Raw genomic sequence first — 8339 nt, forward strand, 5'->3', positions numbered from 1 at the left:
TAGTAGAGACGGGGTTTCACCATGTTGACCAGGATGGTCTCGATCTCTTGACCTTGTGATCCACCCGCCTCGGCCTCCCAAAGTGCTGGGATTACAGGCTTGAGCCACCGCGCCCGGCTGTCCCAGTTTTTCTAAGCATTCATAGGTGTGAGCCCCAAAGTAATCCCACTGAGTCTGGATGAGGTTGGCTGGGAGCATCTTGTGTCTGTACCCACCACAGAAGGAGACAGCAGTGGTGAAACAGGTCATAGGAATGATAGCTTGGACTCCAGTGCTGACCACCTGCCACCAGCAGTCCTGGCAGTTTTCAGCAGCCAACCTAAAGAGGTTGTCTAATAGTAGATTCTCAACTTCTGGGTGTTGATGAAATAAATGCATCCTTTATCTTTCCTAGAAATACACTTCTGATGATGCAGCCTCCCTCCTCCACATCAGGGCATTACCACCGTAATTGAGGGTCCAGCCAAATTCAGTGGCTACCTGTCTTAGCAGCCTAAAGCCTTGAGCATAATAATGGTCTTGAAGCATAGAGGTCATACTGAATGTCTTCCAGGAATGATATCTTATTACCATCAAACTAGATCTTTTGGGGATCTTTCAGCTTTTTGCTAGCTTGAATTCTTTTATCCTTCAGAGATGATAAGCTCTGAGCAAAGACAGCTTTTCCAACAAGGGTGATAGGAATGCCATCTTCCAGGGTGGAGAGGGTGGTCCACTCCCTGGTGCCCTTCTGTCCTGTGCTGTCCCTGATCTTTGACAGCAGGCATTTGCCATCAGTATCTTAGAATATTGGCTGTGATTTCAATCAAGAAAGAATTGAGCTCTGTCTTATTCCATTCCTCAAAGGCCTGTGCCATCTTGTTTTGATTTCAATCAAGAATGAGTCGAGCTCTGTCTTATCCCAGTCCTCAAAATCCTGTGCCATCTTGTTTTGCTCCATGCCTAGCACATGGTAACCATCAAGTGGTAAGCCCCAGAGATCAGCTGCATATCCCCACACTCTATCCCATTGGACACCATCTTTACAAAGTGTCCTGCCCCCTCCTCTCCCACCCAGCCAGAGCAAAGTTCTTCAGATCTTTCTTTTGCAGTGATGCCTTGGAAGACTGTCTTCATATGGAGCCAGCTTTTTTGTTCCCTCCTGGCATGAGTTATAGGCCATCCTGGGGATCCTTTCCCTCCACCACTAACTTTGTTCTCCACAGATAAAATTCCCTTGGCCTTGTGGTCTCTACATCGTTTTGTGGCATCCCTATATTCAGAATTTCCTCCATCGATGATGATGTCACCAGTGTGCAACAATGGTATTGGTTTGTTTATGAACTCATCAATAGCTTGACCAGCCTTCACAAGAAAGATGATCCACCCAAGGCCTTTTCAGCTTGGAAACCATCTCCTTCAAGGACTGAACACCAACATCTTTGGTTCCCTTTGCCTCATTGCCCAAGGAATCATCAACTTGGAGACTGGACTATTAAAAGCACAGGCCATGAAATCATGGTCATTCATGCTCAAAATTAAGTTCTGGCCCATGACAGCCAGTCCAGTCGTGCAATGCCAGCTTGGGCCATGGTGACGCTGGTGAACAGGGTAGAACTGAAGTGAGCAAAACGCGGAGGGCTCACAGCTCACAGGCAAGTGAAGGATATACCAGCTGCCAGAATTTTGTCTTTTTAGATGACTCTTTTTCCTCCCCCATCTGCTAAATAGAAATATTTTTGATACTTTTATCCTTAGCCATCATCAGAAGCTTAATCTCTATACTTTCTCCCATGAAGAATACTTCTTCAGTTTTGGTGACATCTTTGTGCCAATTCCCAAATCCTCCCTTGAGTTTTGTTTTCCTATTCTCCCACAAGCCAGCTTGACACCTCCAACTGGAATGGCCCTTCAAATTTAATAAACTGCAAACCTCACATATCTCTGAGCCCCAAGCATTTATCTTTCTGACTTTCCTTTGCTAGTAATGGCAATGCTATATTCACAGTCTCATAGGTTTCAAAAGGGAAATACCTTTTGATTTTGCCTTCTCTTTCTCTTCTTGTTCTGGTTAGGTTTTTTGTTTTTTTTTTTCCCAATGTTGTTCCCATTTGTTTCTTCCTTTTTATTTTGCCACCATTATGTGGCCCTCATAACACTACATTTGGACTCTGGCAGTTGTTAGGGGGATGTCCTTTTGTTCCATGACTGCTCACTGCTGTCAGTGAGGCTAAAGCTGCAGTTGTATGTTGGTTGCCATGGCACTGCTCCATAACCCAGCCACTAAAAGGCAGATGTAATATAAGGCTTTCCAAGTCCGAGAAATGAGTCCCAGGAGATTTTACCTTGACAAAATCCCATGCTTACTTTAGCGTAACACTTCAGAGGACAGATTCAATGGCAGAAAACAATAGAGAGAACTTCTTGGTGTTACTGGCCTTCTGCAAGGCAGAGGATTTGTTGCCTTCTTGCAAACTGACCATAAATCGGACTAAATGTTTTTCAGTGGATAGGGGGTGGTTCTAATGGGATGAAGACACAAGTTCCTTAATAGTCTTTAGAGATAGTCTGCTATTTTTTTGCTTTCCTGTCTACCTAAGTCTTTAAATATCACTTATAAGAGATCTTTGGTGGGTAGGTAATGATTATTTGTAAGATGAGCAGATTACTGTATGATTATTTATAATATTATTAAGTATTATAAGACATATTTATTACTTATAATAAATATTATTAAATAGATATGGCCGGGCATGGTGGCTCATGCCTGTAATCCCAGCACTTTGGGAGGCCAAGGTGGGCTGGTTACTTGAGGTCAGGAGTTTAAGACCAGCCTGGCCAACATGCTGAAACTCCATCTCTACTAAAAATACAAAAATTATTTGGGTGTGGTGGCACACAACTGTAATTGCAGCTACTTGGGAGGCTGAGGCAGGAAAATCACTTGAACCCAGGAGGCAGAGGATGCAGTGAGCTGAGATCACACCACTGCACTCCAGCCTGGACAAGAGAGCAAGATGCTGTCTCAAAAAAAAAAAAAAAAATATATATATATATATATAATATATAATTAATAAATACTCATTCTTTATGAGATTATTTATAAAATGAATTATAAAGAAATTTTTGCATTTTTTTCTTCTATTCTTTGTACTATCTGTATTGGATAAGAATAACTTATCAGATGGTTCTTAACCTACCAAATAAAACAGACATTGGCACATATTATTAATAGCAACAGTCAATTCTTGAATATATTATAAAGTTATCAATGTGGAGCATGCCCTTCTGAAATAAAAAAGGATGAGTTCATGTCCTTTGCAGGGACATGGATGAAGCTGGAAACCATCATTCTCAGCAAACTAACACAGGAACAGAAAACAAAACACCACATGTTCTCACTTGTAAGTGGGTGTTGAACAATGAGAACACATGGACACAGGGAGGGGAACATCACACACCAGGACCTGTCAGGGGGTGGGAGGACTAGGGAAGGGCCAGTAGTGGGTTGGGGGATTGGTGAGGGATAACATTAGGAGAAATACCTAATGTAGATGACGGGAGGATGGATGCAGATGATGGGGGGATGGATGCAGCAAATCACCATGGTACATGTACAGTATACCTAAGTAACAAACCCGCACGTTCTGCACATGTGCCCTAGAACTTAAAGTATAATTTAAAAAATAATAATAATAAGTGAATAGCAAAAGTAAAAAAAGAAATTAAACAGAGCTAAACAATTTCTGGTATTCATTTTCTTTACACACTTAATCCTATAGCTTTCTGTCTGATAAACCTTCTTCTGTATCTTCTAATTCTAAGGTTTGTCTAGGAATAGACAGTTAAGCCTTAATTATTGAATTAGCTTATACATTTTTATTTAGGAAACAAACACATCTACTAAGAACATGATAATTATTGGTACTAGCATGTGAGATATAAATAGGAGCTCCATTAATTCAGGAATTTTACTATTTCTTTCATGCAATAGTAAAATTTATTCCTTTTTCAAAATTCTACTTAAGACACATTTTCCGTTGTTCAGATGAATCTAACATCATTTTCGTATCTTGAAAAGCACACTGATTAGCAAAGTAAAGCTTAGGCTTAAAATCTTAGCTAGGAGAATTTCTCTTTTCCATTGTAAAATACCTTTTTAAAAATTGGTATAAACGAATGAAATACAAATGAAATTTTATTACATGCATAGATTGTGTAGTGGTTAATTCAGTACTTTACCCAGATGATGTACATTGTACCAACTAATTTCTCATTATTCCCCCCATAAAATACCCTTCCCTATATTTGATTATTTAAAAAAATCTAAATGTGGCCAGGCACAGTGGCTCATACCTGTAATTCCAGCATTTTTGGAGGCCGAGACAGGCAGGCCATGAGGTCAGGAGTTCAAGACCAGCCTGGCCAACATAGTGAAGCCCCATCTCTACTAAAAAATACAAAAATTATCCAGATGTGGTGGCATGTGCCTGTAGTCCCAACTACTTGGGAGGCTGAGGCAGGAGAATCGTTTGAACCCAGGAGGCAGAAGTTGCAGTGAGCCAAGACTGCACCATTGCACTCTAGCCTGGGCAACAAAGCAAGACTCTGTCTCAAAAAAAAAAAAAAAAAATCTGAATGTATCTTATAATCGATGTCAAATGAAATTTGCTGCCAAAAGGGAGAAGGTAAGTTGATAAGTAGTTGTCAATGACTAAACACACGCAAATTTAACAGGTGTACAGGCTATTGATCGCCTCAATTAAGAGCCTTGCATTCATAACATCACGTTCTGGTAAAGTTTTAATGAAATGCATATCTCTGTCACATGATCATGTTATTTTTTTTATGGCTGTACAGTATTCCGTGGCATATATGTACCACATTTTCTTTATCCATTCTGTTACTGATGGTCATTCAGTTGATTCTGTGTCTTTTTGCTATTGTGAATAGTACCACAGTGAACATATGTGTGCATGTGTCTTTATGGCAGAATGACTTATATTATCTGGGTATATACCCATTAATTCTCATTTGCTGGACCAAATGGTAGTTCTGTTTATAGCTCTTTGTGAAATCACCATACTGCTTTCCACAATGGTTGAACTAATTTACACTCCCACCAACAGTGTATAAGTGACAACTTTTCTAAAGAAGACATACATGTGGCTAGCAAACATATAAAAAAATGCTTAACATCACTAATCATTTGAGAAGTGCAAATCAAAACCACAATGAGATACCATCTCATACCAACCAAAATGGCTATTATTAAAAACTAAAAAAATAATAGTTGCTGGGAAGGTGGTAGAGAAAAGGGAACACTTATACACTGCTTGTGGGAATGTAAATTAATTTAACCATTGTGGAAAGCAGTAAGGCAACTTCTCAAATAACTTAAATCAGAACTAGCATTTGACCCAGCAATCCCTTTACTGGATACGCATCAGAAGGAATATAAATCATTCTACCATAAAGATAAATGCACACATGTGTTTATCACAGTAGCAAAGACATGAAATCAACATAAAAGCCCATCAACAGTAGGCTGGATAAAGAAAATTTGATATATATACACCATGGAATACCACATAGTCATAAAAAAAATGAGATCGTGTCCTTTGCAGCAACATTGGTAGAGCTGGAGGCCATCATCCTAAGCAAACAGAAGAAACAGAAAATCAAACACTACGTGTTTTCACTTATAAGTAAGAAGAAGGGAGAAATAGAGACTTCTTGAAGGTGGAGGAAGGGTGAGGGGAGAGGATAAAAAAGCTTCTTATTATTCCTGGAACCAGTGGCAGTGAGGCGAGTTGAGAATCCAGTGGTCCAGCAGCCAACAGCCATGACAGCAGTGTCAATGGTGTATATCATATAGCAGCAGGGCCCAGCTTTGTGCCGTAAGCAGATATTCCTGTCAGGGCCTTGTCTGTGTTCTCGTCTGGATAGGCCCCCAATTTCCATTCAGTTTTTAAAGCTTGATTCTCCAGCATTTTCATTACATCGATGAAATTCTTCTATTTTTCCAAGAAGTTATTTTCATCTTAAATTAGCCAGGATTAGTTTCAGTGGTTTGCAAGCAAAAGGGCTGATTTCTTCAGGACTGGAAGGGGAAGATAGGCGAGTTCTTCTGAGTTATATGAGGGGATTGAAATTTGAAATAAAAAAATAAAATTAAAAATAAAAAGGTGAACAACTGTCTCACCTCCCCCATTTCAGGGATTGCCGCTCTGACCATCAGGTTGTTTTCAGGCCAGTGATTCTGGGGTGAGGAGGAGAAAGGCAGAGGAGACGGAAATGACAGCAACCTAGATAATACTTACTTAGCATTCAGTGGATTTACATTTCCTTGAAGTAAACTATTTGTACTTTGTCTTTTACAATGTTATGTTATGCCCTTTCCCCCACCCTGTGCATTCTTCCCCAGATTCTTCTCAAGTCCTCTTCCTCCTTGTCATCCTTGTCTCAGCTCAAATGCCCCTTCCTCAGAGATGCCCTTTCTTACCACCTAAAGTCGTTTCTCATGTTTCTATCTCTCAGAAGTCCCATTTTATTTTCTCAATAGCACTGACCCTCCCAGATCTATTTGATTATTGTTTATGTGTTTAAATCCCCCAGTCCTGTACTCTATCTTGTCTCCAGTCATATCCCCAGTGCCTCAAAGAGACCTAGCATGAAGTGAATATATTTTGGATGGATGGCAAGTGGATGAAGCCCAAACTTCTTAGCCTTTTAAATACTCTTTATACTTTCAAAATCACTGAAACTCATGTTTTTTTATATTCCTGTCATGTGGAGATTATTGGGGGAGGAAGAGTATGGACTATGTATTTAGTTGGACAATAATCCACAATTTCTAAAGGCAGAGTTTTAAAAATTAAAGGAATATGCTATATTATTATCTGTAAATTTAATTTTGTTAATATCAAGGTACTATCAAGGAACTTTTGAAAGAAGTTGAACTGTGCAGAAAACCTAGTGTATGACACTGGTCCCTTTCTCACAAACATATTTTAATTTGATGCCAATAAAATATCTTCATGTAAGTAATATAAAAATTGTTTTCTGAGCATATTCTGGGTATCATGTACTATGTCCATTGCTGGAGAATTCGTTGTGAATAAGGTTAAACAGTCTTTGCGCTGAAAATTTTGTGAAGAATCCAGGTAAGGAAACTGTTCAAAACATATGTGATAAGTGATATGACAGATCAGTCCAGAGTGCCACGCGAACATACAGGAGTGGTGCTTACCAGAGGTTGGAATGGAAGGTGGGTGATGGGTAGGGAGGCTGAGATCTTCTGGTGAGTAAGCTGAGAAGAGGGAAGAAGCAGGAGGGATGAGGCAAGGGTGTAAAAATGAACCTCATGAAAAGGTCAGGCTGGAGCAGCACATGCTGACCACATCAGAAACAGAACCAAGATCAGCTCACCATTCTGGGCGCCAGGTGTCAGACACAGCCTGTTTCCTCTAGTTGAGTTCCTCTACCGTCATTCCAACCCTTGGGTATATAAATCCTCTCAATCAGTGCACAACCTACATTTCACTTCTTCCAGGAAACCTTTCCTGATCTTTCAGATGGAAGAGGCTACTCTCTCCTTTGAACTCCTATTGTTTATTGCTTACTTAGAGGCTGTCCCAGATGGCCACGCAGGTTGCGCACTGCACAACTTATCCAAGCATGTGTGGCGGCTAGCTCTACCTACACGTAGGTACTTATTAACACATCATTATCTTTCCCTCTAGTCTTTAAGCAACTCAAGGGCACTTTCCATTGGCTTTTTCTGTATTTCCTTTTGTGCCAAAAACACTTCACTGGTTTAGTAATCCAGCTGTCTCTGTCAGTATGAATTTGGAATGTCAGTGATATGTTAGTTCAGTGAGAAACACAGAGAAAACCTATATATATATTTTGGAGAATGGTGAGAATTTGTTAAAGGTGTGTCCTGAATTGTATTTAGATGTGGTGGGAGTGAGAGACTGATCTTGCCCTGTCATGAAGCTCAGTTCAGCTCCTTTCTTTTTAAATTTTGAAATTCACTTTGTGTTATCTCGTGACTATTTTATGGCTTCAAAGGATTCACAAGAACTCAGTCTGTTGAATTTACCATTGAGTACTCGTTGTTGTTTTCCTTCTCTTTTCTATTCTTCTTCTTGTTAACAGCATAACAGTCATTTGAACTGTCCATCTGTTAACCAGAAGGCCAACCTGATTTCAACTTTTAACTGCTTTCCTAATAGCTATGTTGAAAAACTCTTACATCTCACTAACATCTGGTGCCACTAGCCTCTGAAATCTTTTAGAAAGCCTGTGCTAAAGGGTGTGAGTGTGTTGAAAGACATACCAGGAATTTTCTTTTG

General features: G+C 39.9%; 1 pseudogene; it reads right to left on the reverse strand.

Moving 5' to 3' along the window:
* The window catches only part of LOC108305838, a 1891-nt pseudogene extending 320 nt beyond the window's left edge, over window positions 1–1571 (reverse strand).
* Window positions 1572–8339: the final 6768 nt, after the last annotated feature.

This window comes from Cebus imitator, unplaced genomic scaffold (genome assembly GCF_001604975.1).
Source record: "Cebus imitator isolate Cc_AM_T3 unplaced genomic scaffold, Cebus_imitator-1.0 Scaffold67, whole genome shotgun sequence".
Classification (NCBI taxonomy): Eukaryota; Metazoa; Chordata; class Mammalia; order Primates; family Cebidae; genus Cebus; species Cebus imitator.